The sequence below is a fragment of the Loxodonta africana genome, chromosome 6 (assembly GCF_030014295.1).
Source record: "Loxodonta africana isolate mLoxAfr1 chromosome 6, mLoxAfr1.hap2, whole genome shotgun sequence".
Classification (NCBI taxonomy): Eukaryota; Metazoa; Chordata; class Mammalia; order Proboscidea; family Elephantidae; genus Loxodonta; species Loxodonta africana.
Genome location: NC_087347.1, coordinates 72,610,666 through 72,623,946, shown reverse-complemented (window position 1 = coordinate 72,623,946; position 13,281 = coordinate 72,610,666). Strand labels below are relative to the sequence as shown.

The following is a 13,281-nucleotide window of genomic DNA, read 5'->3' as shown; positions in this document are numbered from 1 at the left end:
TATTAATATTTTAATACACTTAAGATTCTACATTAAATCAATCATTTCTGTTACCCCTGGAATCTTGACATTAATTCTCACTCCAGTTACTGCTTTCTCTCCTTCACTTCAGAGCCAAACTTCTTGAAAGAGCTGTTTGTATCTGCTCCCTATATCTTACCTCCTATTTATAACTCAACCCACTGCAATCTGGAATCTGTCTCCAACATGCTATCAGGAACTGATCTCAAAAAACACCAATGATCTACCTTCATGATGCTAATAGCCATTCTCCAGGAATCTTGACTGATCTCTCAGTAGCATCTAACTTAAGCGTATTGAAGTAGTATCTTTCATTGATTCTTTCTAACCACATTCCTCCTGATCTTCTTCTATTTTCACTAGCCATTCCTTCTCAAACCATTCCTTTTCTTTTTTTTTTGCGCCAGCTATCTACAGATGTTGATATGTCCAAGGCTTTGTCCTAAACCCTCTCCTCTTACCTGTCTATTACATACTCACAGACAGAATTTCCAGCCCAGAACTCTCCTGAGTGGCTCCAGTAAGCTTGGAGGTAAAATAAAATAAACAATTTTTTTCTAGTTATATAAACCATTTCTAATATAAAATATATGTACCAAGTGAATAAATGCAATGCCTACACTGAAGTTGTGACTTTTATAATTTGTACACCCCCTTTACTGAGGGCCAGTCAAAACATATAAACAGCATCTGACTTGGTGAGCTATGTTCGAATATCCACATGGTAATAGATATTCTGTATAAAATTTATTTCTTAATATGATGTGGAAGAAATGATGAGTGATTGATTCACTCACCTTTTCACTCATTCATTCATTCAAAGTCTGTCATATTATGTAAAGATTTTAGTAAGAAGGGTAAGTCTATACTCTTTAGGATGCTAAATCTAACTATGAAAGGCTTTTAGAAATAAAAATATACTTTGGAAGTAGGATTTCACTGAACTGCTTTGTTACATTACTACTTAGTTTGGACTGTACTCAGTTTTCAAAAGCAAAGCATCCCTAGCTAGATGTAGAAACAGATTTTTAAAACACATGATAAACTGAAGTCTGCAGGCTTCACAGCAGTGCTTTATAAATTATCTGTCACAGAAACTTTGAATTCCAATTAGCATATGTAGAGCTTTCCTGGGAGTAAAAGGGTATGTGGTCAAGGTAGATCTACCTGACTTATGTTTTTTTCATCTTCTACTACTACACAATGCAGTGATAATGAATTCCTTGGCATATAAATCAATGCATAAACTGCCATCCCCTGAACATACATGCAAACTATAATGTCTCACTAAATATGAGTTCCCCAAATGAAGAAAGCTTGCTTATATATCTAACAATGTGCTAAGTCTTGTGAGAATTAAAAACAAAAAGTCAAAATATCAATACCCAGTCATTGAGACCAAGGTCCAAACTACTGGACCTTGGTTTCAATGACTGGACCATCTGGCTGGGAAAACAAGCCTAAGTATTCAAAAGGCAGAATACTCAATAGCAAGGGCTTTAAATAAACGTAAGTACAATTAATAATAGGTCGTCAGCCTGGCCTTTAAATATAGAAAAAAATAGCATAGGTGAAGTAGATGAAACACATGGCCAGTAACAGGGAAAAGCATCAGAAAAAATACAAAGGTTGAAATGAAAAAGGATTACCAGAGAGCTGATCATACTGAGAAGTTGTATTGGATAGCAGTAGAAGATAAAAATGTATAACATCAGGTATGGGTAGAGGTAGAGGATAGAGAAAGTAAATATCAGGTAAGTCTGGTTCTCAATTAAAATATATTGTAATTTTAATCCCACTTCTAAAAATATATCCTAGAGAAATAAGGGCCGTCACACAAATAGATGTATGCACACCCATGTTCACTGTCCATTATTCACAATAGCAGAAAGATGGAAACAACGTAAGTGTCCAAAAACAGATGAATGGATAAAGAAATTATGGTACACATACACAATAGAATACTATGTAATGATAAAGAACAACGACGAATCCGTGAAACACCTCACAACATGGATGAATCTGGAGGACATTATGCTGAGTTAAATAAATCAATCACAAAAGAATAAACACTGTATGAAACCACTATTATAAAAATCCAAGAAAAGGTTTACATTGCACACAGAAAAAACCAACCTTTGAAGGAGGTGAGGGGTTACAAGGGGAGGGGAAATTACTAACTAGATAGTAGACAAGTGTTAACTTTGGTGAAGGGAAAGACAACATGCAAGGTAGGGGACGTCAGCATAACTTGACCAAGGCAAAGTCAGAGAGGCTTCCTAGACACATCCAAACACCTTGAAGACTGAGTTACTGGGGCTGAGGGCTGAGGACCATGGTCTCAGGGGACATTTAGGTCAACTGGCATAACATAGTTCGTAAAGAAAATATTCCACATCCTATTAATGAGTAGTGTCCGGGGTCTTAAAAGCTTACAAGTGGCCATCTAAGATACAATTATTGGTCCCATCCCGTCTGGAGCAAAGGAGAATGAAGAGAACAAAAGAAACACGGAAAATACCAGTCCAAAGGACTAAGGGGCCACATGAACCATAGCCTCCACCAGCCTGAGCCCAGAAACTAGATGGTGCCCAGGTATCACCACTGACAGCTCTGACAGGGATCACAATAGAGGGTCCCAGACAGACTGGGAGAAAAATGTAGAACAAAATTCAAATTCACAAAAAAAGACCAGACTTACTGGTCTGACAGAGACTAAAGGAATACCCAAAAGTATGGTCCCTGGATACCCGAACTCAGAAATGAAGTCACTCCTGAAGTCCATCTTTCAGCCAAACACTAGACAGGCCTATAAAACAAATAATAGCACATTTGAAGAACGTGTTTCTTAGTTCAATCAAGTATACAAGACCAAATGGGCAACAACTGCTCAAAGGCAAAGACAGAAGGCAGGAAGGGACAGGAAAAGTGGATGAATGGACATGGGGAACCCGGAGTAAAGAGAAAGGGAGAGAGTGCTGATACATTGCAGAGATTGCAACCAATGTCACAAAACAATTTGTGCATAAACTTTTGAATGAGAAACTAATTTGTACTGTAAACTTTCACCTAAAGCACAATAAAATTAAATATATCTATATACACACATATATATATTATATATAGTAGTTCTAAATCATGGCACCAAAATGCACTATGTGCTGGATTATTTTACATTACTTTCTAGTTTTGTCCTATGTGGCAAACAGTAAATGTTTTGAACACCCAGAGTCCCACCAAAATCACTAAAAGGTTAGGGACCACATTCATAAACCAGCCTAAGAAGATGAACCAGTAGAAGAAGATAAATACAATAGTAGAAGTCAAGACAAAGATTTCCTGCTCAAAAAGATCTTGTATGTTTTCAAATTTCTTATCCATTTTTCAAAGCAAAGTCTTATCTTATGTCAGAACTCCAGTTCCCAACTTCCTTATAATTTCATACCTCATTAATATTTAAAGAGAGAGTAAGGAGCTAAACTTGCATTACTAATTCACTTAACATCTATAGCTTTATTCATAAATACTGGGAAAATGCCAGTTCCTACTTACCTCCCATAAATGATATGACAAAAAAAAAAAAAGAATTTAACTCACAGCTAGACTTCAGGCTTATAATATTTCTATATCTCTGCATTAAATAAAATGCGTAGTTTTACTTTCCCTGAGTTAGAAAGTGGCAGAAGGGCATCTCAATTCATATTTAGTTCAAAAATCAATTTGCCATCCTCAGAGATAGCAAAAGAGAAAGGTTGTGTCAGATTTAAATTACATTTAGTATAACTTATGGATTTTCAGAGAATCAAAATACATACGAAAATGGAAATAGTTGGTCTAGTAATGTAAACTGTTAATTACTTGATATAAAAGTGAAAATGGAATAGTGTAACTGGACTTGGTAGGTTGTACTTATTTACAATAACAAATCAATCAAAAGTAGCCTTTAAAGTCTCAGAAAAACTGAGACATAGGAAAGGTCCTAAAATAATCTAATCTATGCTATTGGCTAATAGTTTAATGTTGGAAAAGAATGAAACTATGAGTAGCCAGAAGAATTTGCATTCACTTTGTTTCTCTCCCCTCGCCTCTGCACTCCTTCTCTCTCATTGTAGGGAAACTATTACCCCTTTGACAGATTCAAAAATTGATCAAGGTTTTCAAAAAGCTTAGTTAAATAAAATCTGCACGTGGGTGACACTGAAGGGCCAATCTAAAACTAAAGAAACTATAAACGATTCATTCAGGACTTCTACACAAAGTAGGTAACATATATGAAAGCAATCAAGCAATACTAAAAGTAAAAATCATTCCCAATCTTGAAACAAATAGATATTTAGTACAGGAGAAAACAAGGTTTGACAGACCTTAAAAATTTTTGTTCATCATTCTCTCCTACTTTTAAGAGTTCATTTAAATTAAAAATAACACTTTTAAGCAGTGACTCAAAAACAAAACATTGCACCTCCACCAGACTGAATCCTGTACAGCTAGATGGTGCCCGACTACCACCACTGACTGACCTGACAGGGATCACAATAGAGGGTACCAGACAGAGCTGGAGAAAAATGTAGGACAAAATTCTAACTCAAAAAGAAAGACCAGAGGTGGAGCCAAGATGGGGGAATAGACAGACGCTTCCGTCGAGCCCTCTTTACAACAAAGATCCGAGAAAACAAGTGAAACAAGTACATTTGTGACAAGCTGGGAGTCCTGGGCATCAAAGGCAAGCTTAGACAATGAACTGAGGGGCATGAGGAGGAAGAAGGCCCTTCAGAAGTGGAGAGTAGTTACCGGACCTGAATCATGGGGAGCCCTCACGCACCATTCCCGGAGCAGTGGTAGCAGTGGTAGCAGTGGCGGCGGCAGCGGCAGCGGCAACGGGTTGGTGCTGGCGTTCAGCCGCAGTCTCCTCAGGGAGAAGCAGCCAGCCACACACCCCACTCACACCTCGGGAACCTGAGGAGAACGGCGCTCTTGGCAAAAGCTACGTACCTGCATGTATTTTACCACGCCCCCACCCCCACCCCTACCCCCAAGCTGGCATCAGCGGCTGAATCCCTGGGCCTGAGATAGACCCTGGTGAGCACCTAGAGCCACCCTCCTGGCCTTGGGGAAGGAAAAAATTTTGCAACCTGGGTGGGAAAGATAATTTGCTAGCTCCATTAACTGGGGGAGCTCAGGACAGAAGCGGCTCCTGCCCAGGCATAAACCATCCGTTGACCTTGAGCACCTTTCCCTCCTGCATGGACCTGTGTGGGCCTATTTCGGGAGAATAGGCCCTTGTTGGCAAACTCCAACCATTTCAGCTGTGCGGTGGAGAGGTGGGTGTTTGACATTTGACATTGCTTTGCCTATTAAACAAGGTCCTCACCTACCCACATCAGGGACCTAAGGACTGGCAGCTCCACTCAGTTCACCCAGCCACCCGTGACAGGGGTCCAAAGATAACTGGTACCTCCAAGTACTTACAACCAAAAACTTTGGGTGCCCATGGTCCCTCTGCAGAACCCACCCACCAGCACGCTCTAAGGAACAGAGACACGTTTTCCTCAGAGACACTTGGGGGTTGGTTCTCAGCCCCCTGCCTTATTCAGAGCATGACCCCCCTGCTGTAATCAGATACTAGTATATACGCCAATCACACCTGCCCCTCTAAGACTGTAGGACAGAGCCTGTACCACACACTTGATATCAGCTACCTGGAAACCTGAGCTGAATTCATACAAGAAAACTGAATGGACTCCTAGACTGATATACATGATAACAGCTTTAGCCAGCTGGGGACAGGACACCAGAGCTCCAAAGGCGAAAATAATCAAGCTAGCGCACTCAAGCAACCCATAAGGGCATACCAAAACAAAGCAAGCAGCTACAACACAGTAAGCAAGCATAAACTAATACAATAACTTATAGATGGCTCAGAGACATCAGTCAATATCAAGTCACACGAAGAAACAGACCATAATCACCTCAACAGGCTCTCAAAACAAAGAATCCAGGGATCTTCTCGATGAAAGTGCATTCCTGGAATTACCAGATGCAGAATACAAAAGTTTACTATACAGAACACATCAAGACATCAGGAAGAAAATGAGGCAATACGAAGAACAAGCCAAGGAACACACAGATAAAGCAACTGAAGAAATTAGAAAGATTATTCAGGAACATAATGAAAAGTTTAATAAGCTGAAAAACTCCACAGCCAGACAGAAATCGGAAATTCAGAAGATTAACAATAAAATGACAGAATTAGATAACTCAACAGAAAGTCAGAGGAGCAGAACTGAGCAAGTAGAAGCTAGAATTTCTGAACTCGAAGATAAATCACTTGGCACTAATATATTTGAAGAAAAATCAGATAAAAGAATTAAAAAAAATGAAGAAACCTTAAGAATCATGTGGGACTCTATCAAGAGAAATAACCTACGAGTGACTGGAGTACCAGAACAGGGAGGGAGAACAGAAAATACAGAGAAAACTGTTGAAGGTTGGTTGGCAGAAAACTTCCCTGATATTGTGAAAGATGAGAAAATATCTATCCAAGATGCTCAGCAAACTCCACATCAGGTAGATCTTAAAAGAAAGTCACCAAGACATATTATAATAAAGCCTGACAAAACCAAAGATACAGAGAGAATTATAAGAGCAGTGAGGGAAAAACGAAAAGTCACCTACAAAGGAGAGCCAATAAGAAAAGAACTCGGACTACTTGGCAGAAACCATGCAGGCAAGAAGGCAATGGGATGACGTATTTAAAAAATTGAAGGAAAAAAATTGCCTGCCAAGAATCATATATCCAGCAAAACTGTCTCTTAAATATGAAGGTGAAATTAAGATATTTCCAGATAAACACAAGTTGAGGGAATTTGTAAAAATCAAACCAAAACTACAAGAAACACTAAAGGAAGTTCTTTGGTTAGAAAATCAGTAATATCAGGTACCAACCCAAGACTAGAACACTGGGCAGAGCAACCAGAACTCAACCCACACAGGGAAATCCAAAAAAACAAAGCAAGATTATATATATACATAAAAAAAAAAAAAAGCCCAAAACAGGGTAACAGCGATGTTATTATATAAAAGAAGACAACATTAAAATAATAAACAGGGACTAAGAAATGTAATCATACACCTTCCATATGGAGAGGAAGATACGGCAATACAAAGAAAAAAAAGTTAGGTTTAAATTTAGAAAAAAATTTAGAAAAACAGGGGTAAATAATAAGGTAACCACAAAGGAGACAAACTATCCTACTCATCACAATAAAATACAAGGGAAAAATACAGACTCAGCAGAAACAAAATCTACAACAACAAATATGAGGAAAGAACAATTATTAAAGATAATCTCAGCACATAAAATCAAGTGGGAAAAAGAAACTGTCAACACACAAAAAAAGACATCAAAATGATAGCACTAAATTCATACCTATCCATAATTACCCTGAATGTAAATGGACTAAATGCACCAATAAAGAGACAGAGAGTGGCAGAACGGATTAAAAAACAAGATCCATCTATATGCTGCCTACAAGAGACACAAACAAACTAAAACTCAAAGGATGGGAAAAAATGTATCAAGCAAAGAACAATAAAAAAAGAGGAGTGCGATATTAATTTCTGACAAAACAGACTTTAAAGTTAAATCCATCAGAAAGGATAAGGAAGGACACTATATAATGATTAAAGGGACAATACACCAAGAAGATATAACCATATTAAATATTTATGCACCCAATGACAGGGCTGCAAGATACATAAAACAAACTCTATGAGCGTTGAAAAGTGAGATAGACAGCTCCACAATAATAGTAGTGGACTTCAACACACCACTTTTGGTGAAGGGCAGGACATACAGAAAGAAGCTCAATAAAGACACGGAAGATCTAAATGCCACAATCAACCAACTTGACCTCGTAGACATATACAGAACGCTCCACCCAACAGAAACCACGTATACTTTCTTTTCTACTACACGTGGACCATTCTCTAGAATGGACCACATATTAGGTCATAAAGCAAGCATTAGCAGAATCCAAAACACTGAAATATTACAAAGCATCTTCTCGGACCATAAGGGCCATAAAAGTGGAAATCAATAACAGGAAAAGCAGGGAAAAGAAATCAAACACTTGGAAACTGAACAATACCCTGCTCAAAAAAGACTGGATTATAGAAGACATTAAGGATGGAATAAAGAAATTCATAGACTCCCAAGAGAATGAAAACACTTCCTATCAGAACCTTTGGCACACAACAAAAGTGGTGCTCAGGGGCCAATTTATATCAATAAATGCACACTTACAAAAAGAAGAAAGGGCCAAAATCAAAGAATTATCCCTACAACTTGAACAAATAGAAAGAGAGCAACGAAAGAAACCCACAGGCACCAGAAGAAAACAAATGATAAAAATTAGGGCTGAACTAAATGAAATAGGAAACAAAAACAATTGAAAGAATTAACAAGACCAAAAGCTGGTTTTTTGAAAAATTCAACAAAATTGATAAACCACTGGCCAAACTGACCAAAGAAAAACAGGAGAGGAAGCAAATAACCCGAATAAAAAATGAGAGGGGCGTTATTACAACAGACCCAAAGGAAATTAAAAGACTCATATTAGATTACTATGAAAAACTGTACTCAAATTTGAAAACCTAGAAGAAATGGATGAATTCCTAGAAACACACTATCTACCTAAACTAAAACAAACACAGGTAGAACAACTAAATAGACCCATAACAAAAGAAGAGATTGAAAAGGTAATCAAAAAACTCCCAACAGAGGTCAGCACAATTGGACTAAACCAAAAGCAAAGAAGTTTCCTGAATAAACTGAATGCTTCAAAGGCCAGCGTAGCAGGGCAGGGGTCTGTGGACCATGATTTCAGCGAACATCTAAGTCAACTGGCATAATAAAATCTATTAAGAAAACATTCTGCATCCCACTTTGAAGAGTGGTGTCTGCGGTCTTAAACGCTAGCAAGCAGCCATCAAAGATGCATCAATTGGTCTCAACCCATCTCAATCAAAGGAGAATGAAGAACACCAAGGACACAAGGTGACTACGAGCCCAAGAGACAGAAAGGGCCACATGAACCAGTGACTACATCATCCTGAGACCAGAACTAGATGGTGCCCGGCTACAACCAATGACTGCCCTGACAGGGAACACAACAGAGAACCCCTGAGGGAGCAGAAGAGCAGTGGGATGCAGACCCCAAATTCTCATAAGACCAGACTTAATGGTCTGAGACTGGAAGGTCCCCGGTGGTCACGACCCCCAGACTTTCTGTTGCCCCAGGACAGGAACCATTCCCGAAGCCAACTCTTCAGACATGGATTGGACTGGACAATGGGCTGGAGACGGATGCTGGTGAGGAGTGAGCTTCTTATGTTGGCATCTCCTGCTGGGAGGGTAGATGGGAGGGTAGAGGGGTTAGAAGCTGGCGAAATGGACATGAAAAGAGTGAGGGGAGGGAGAGAGCGGGGTGTCTCATCAGGGGGAGAGTAATTGGGAACATGTAGCAAGGCGTAGATTAGTTTTTGTGGGAGAGACTGACTTGATTTGTAAACTTTCACTTAAAGCACAATAAAAAGTATAAAAAAAGAAGAAGAAATGCATGGCTTAACTTCCCCTCATCTATAAGGCAATTCCAGAAAAATACAGCTCTAAAAAGATCTCTACCAGCCCTGATTGATAGAGGGGTTGTAGAGACTTGTTTGGAAAAACATACAGGGCCACTATGAGTTGGAATCGACAGGAATGGTTTTTGTTTGGAAAAAAGTACAGCAAAGTTGATGATTAAATGTATGACTCCAAATATGCTTCTGAGAAAATTAATTTTTATACCTTTCCAAGGAGTAGAGGAATGCTGTAAAGCAGAAAAATGCAAAGAGAGAAATGAACAAAATCTAGAATTCTGTCTTTACTATCAATGCTGTAAGTAATGATTAAAGGGGTCAGGTGAACTCTTTGCCATTCAAGACATAAACTAAACCTTTTATAAGGCAAATTAGAGCTTTAACTTTTCTAGCATTGGTGCCTACAAATATACTCACCCCTTTCAGTCAAACTGAACCACTCTCAATGCTTTCATTTTTCATCTTCCATGCTGTCGCTCATTTCCTTTTCTCTGCTCAGAATATCCCTACTTCTGCCCTTCAAAGTTACCTATCCTTCATGGCCTCAATGTACGTCACTGAAATGATTTCACTGGCATCTCTAAGCCTACTCCCTATCTCCAAACTGCGGCGATCATCTGTCCCTTCTGTTCATGTGGCTGGTAGCATGCATCTCTTGCATTAGAATATGTGCTTCTATCTCCTAGTTACCTAAGCTCAGAAACTCCATCTTCAATGTTTTTCTAGTTCCCCTCAGTGCCTTTATCAGAGATGATACACAATCAGGTATACAGTGAAATGATGAACAAAGGAACCAATGAAAGAATGAATGCCTCAAACACTTACTAGCTCTCAAAATGAAGAACTGTAAGAGGGACTATAGTCTAGATGAAGCCGGATATGCAGCACAACAGCAGAGGACCAATTTCATGGCACACAATAAAATATTTAGTAAGCATTTCAAAGAAACCAGTGCTAAGCATGTGAATCACATAAATAAAGAAAAGCACGAACCATGGCAAACTGTAAACTGTAATAATAAACATAAGGAGTTTCTTGCATTTTACCTTTTCACCTCTGAATTGCTTAAATTACTGGTGATAGATATTCACTTTTTTTCTGAAGATTTCTTGGGTATGTTGCATTGGATTACACATTATGGTAAATAAAAGAATTCTTAAAATTTATAAATCAAATTAAGAAGTGGAAAGACACACTGATATAGTATAACTAAGACCAATAAACGTTGCACAAAAAAACAATAACAAAGGGGGAGAGACTATTTCTAAAAGATGAAGTCTTTCAGGGACAGACAGTAGCAAGGGGAAGCAGAGAGTCAAGATGACATTCTAGCTAGGATGGAAGTATAAGTATAGCAAACGTGCTTAAGGGCACAGATTCTGAAATCAAAATAATCTGAATTCAAATCTGGATTTTAGCCTGTGTGTCTGATTTATTAGTAGTGTGATAATTAACTTCTCTATGCCTTAGTTCCCTTGTCTATAAAATGGAAATGTAACAGTACCTGCCCTCATAAGATTGTTCTAAAGAATAGAGATAATATATGGGAAGATCTTAGAATAATGCCTGCACAGAGTAAGCACTCACCCCAAATATTCTGACTATATTTATCAAGTGCATTGGTGGTTCAGTGGTAGAATTTGCACCTTCCAGACAAGACCCAGGTTTGATTCCTGGCCAATATACCTCATTCAAAGCCACCACTGTCTGTCACTGGAGGCTTGCGTGTTACCACGATGCTGAACACGTTTCAGTGAAGCTTCCAGACTAACGTGGACTCAGGGGAAAGGTCTGGTGATCTACTTCCAAAAATTAGCCAGTGAAAACCCTATGGGTCACAACAGTCTGATCTGCAACTGATCTTGGGGATGGTGTAGGACCAGGTAGTGTTTTTTTCCATTGTGCATGGGGCCATATGAGATGGGAGCCAACTCAATGACAGCTACCCACAGCTAAAAAAAAAAAAAAAATAGCTAGCAACAATATATTTGTAAGTGAAAAGCTAAACACAAGGTGAATTCTAGGGTTTCTCAGCATTGGCACTACTAACATTTTGGACCAGATGAGTCTTTATTGAGGGGGACTGACCTATGCACTGTAAGATGTTTAGCAGCCCCTGTGGCCTCTATAAAATAGATGCCAGTAACACACACACACACACCAGTAAAGATAGTAAAAAATGTCTCCAGACCTTGCCAACCCTCAGTTGAGAACCACAGGTATGGTACAATAAAAGACAAAGGTTTTGCTATATAGTAACCAAAAGATGTTACCATAGGTTCAAATGCGCAGATGTTAATTGATACAAAGGTTATAACACTGAGCTAAGGAGCTGAAGTTTAATTTTTTAGATTAAAAATTCCTATGTAGATTTTTAAGCAGAAAATGTCACCGCTTAAAAAATTCACTCACACTCTTTAAATGATTCTGTCGGTTATGTACAGGATCTAAGAGCTGGGAGAGAAAGTGATGGTCTCAAAACAAAGCAGCTGACTTTTTAGGTACTAGCTGCAGAAATAACATAAAAAAAGGTGGGATCAAATCCCCAAAAATATTAAGGAAAACAAAGTGGAATTTACAAAGATTTTTTTGTGTAGTGGGTAGGAAAAATGGTACCAAACTAAAAGATACAGAGAGTGGCAGGTCAACCAGTTTAAGGTACATATTTTAAGAGGCATATTTAGCAAATTGTTACTGAATAATAATCATGAAGAGAATTGTGCCAGGAGCTGTTAGGCAAACTTCAGAGATGAGAAAAAGCAGAATGAGATACCGTTTGGGCACTTTTCAAACAATCTACCAGGAGAGATAGATCTGTGCATAATAAATATGTAAAGTAAACACAAGAAGAAGGGGAGGAAGGAGTCAGTACTGAGTATGAACTGATGGAAAAAAGGTGGCCTCAAGGTTTCAAACTGAAACGCTGGTGTTATATAGATGCCATTTTAAAATTCAGATTAAGATTCATGTATAGTTTTTGAAGAAAAAACAAAAATTTAAGTGTATTGATGCTATGGTAAGAGAGAATATTGTATCTACTACAGTTTCAAACTGGTGTTTAAATGCTTGGAAAATGTAAATATGTGACAGGTATTAATCAGTCAAGTAAGAAGCTGGCTACTAATTTTAAAAGTAACTATCTTATAGCCTTTATCCATGATATCAATGAACTCTGACTTTTACTTAGTTTTCCAAAGACACAGAAGAGAGAATAGAAGAATGTAAAGGGAGGACTTACCAAGAACATATGGTGTTAGAAAAGATGATGGTTTGACTAAATCCACACTATACAACAGTGATCCCATTCTTGGGTTCAAATGAAAAGTACTGTGAAGGCAGATAATCCTAAAACCAGGTAACATACATCACAGAATAATTACACCCTGAAATGCAATAACCCTCAGTTCTAAAATGGAAGCAGAGATATGGATGGAGGGGTAAGGCCTCGAGGGATTAAGGATAGGCAAGCAACCACACCTTTGGGAGCAGGTTGTGTAAGGTAGGTAGGTTATCACATTCCCAGAAGTCTCCCAACTCAATCCACCCTAAATGGCCCAGCAAAGTGGGCACCAACTATCTTAAAGATTTCTCCAATTTCAACTTTTGTCCTAGAGTCCT

General features: G+C 38.5%; 1 protein-coding gene and 1 pseudogene across 1 annotated transcript in view; one reads left to right on the top strand and one right to left on the bottom strand.

Annotated features, from left to right (window-relative positions):
- Positions 1 to 13,281, bottom strand: part of OLA1 (Obg like ATPase 1) — a 188,584-nt gene that overhangs the window by 87,597 nt on the left and 87,706 nt on the right. The gene's annotated exons all lie outside the window — the stretch shown is intronic.
- LOC135231560 (mitochondrial inner membrane protease subunit 1-like) overlaps positions 4,772 to 13,281 on the top strand; it is a 60,550-nt pseudogene continuing 52,040 nt past the window's right edge.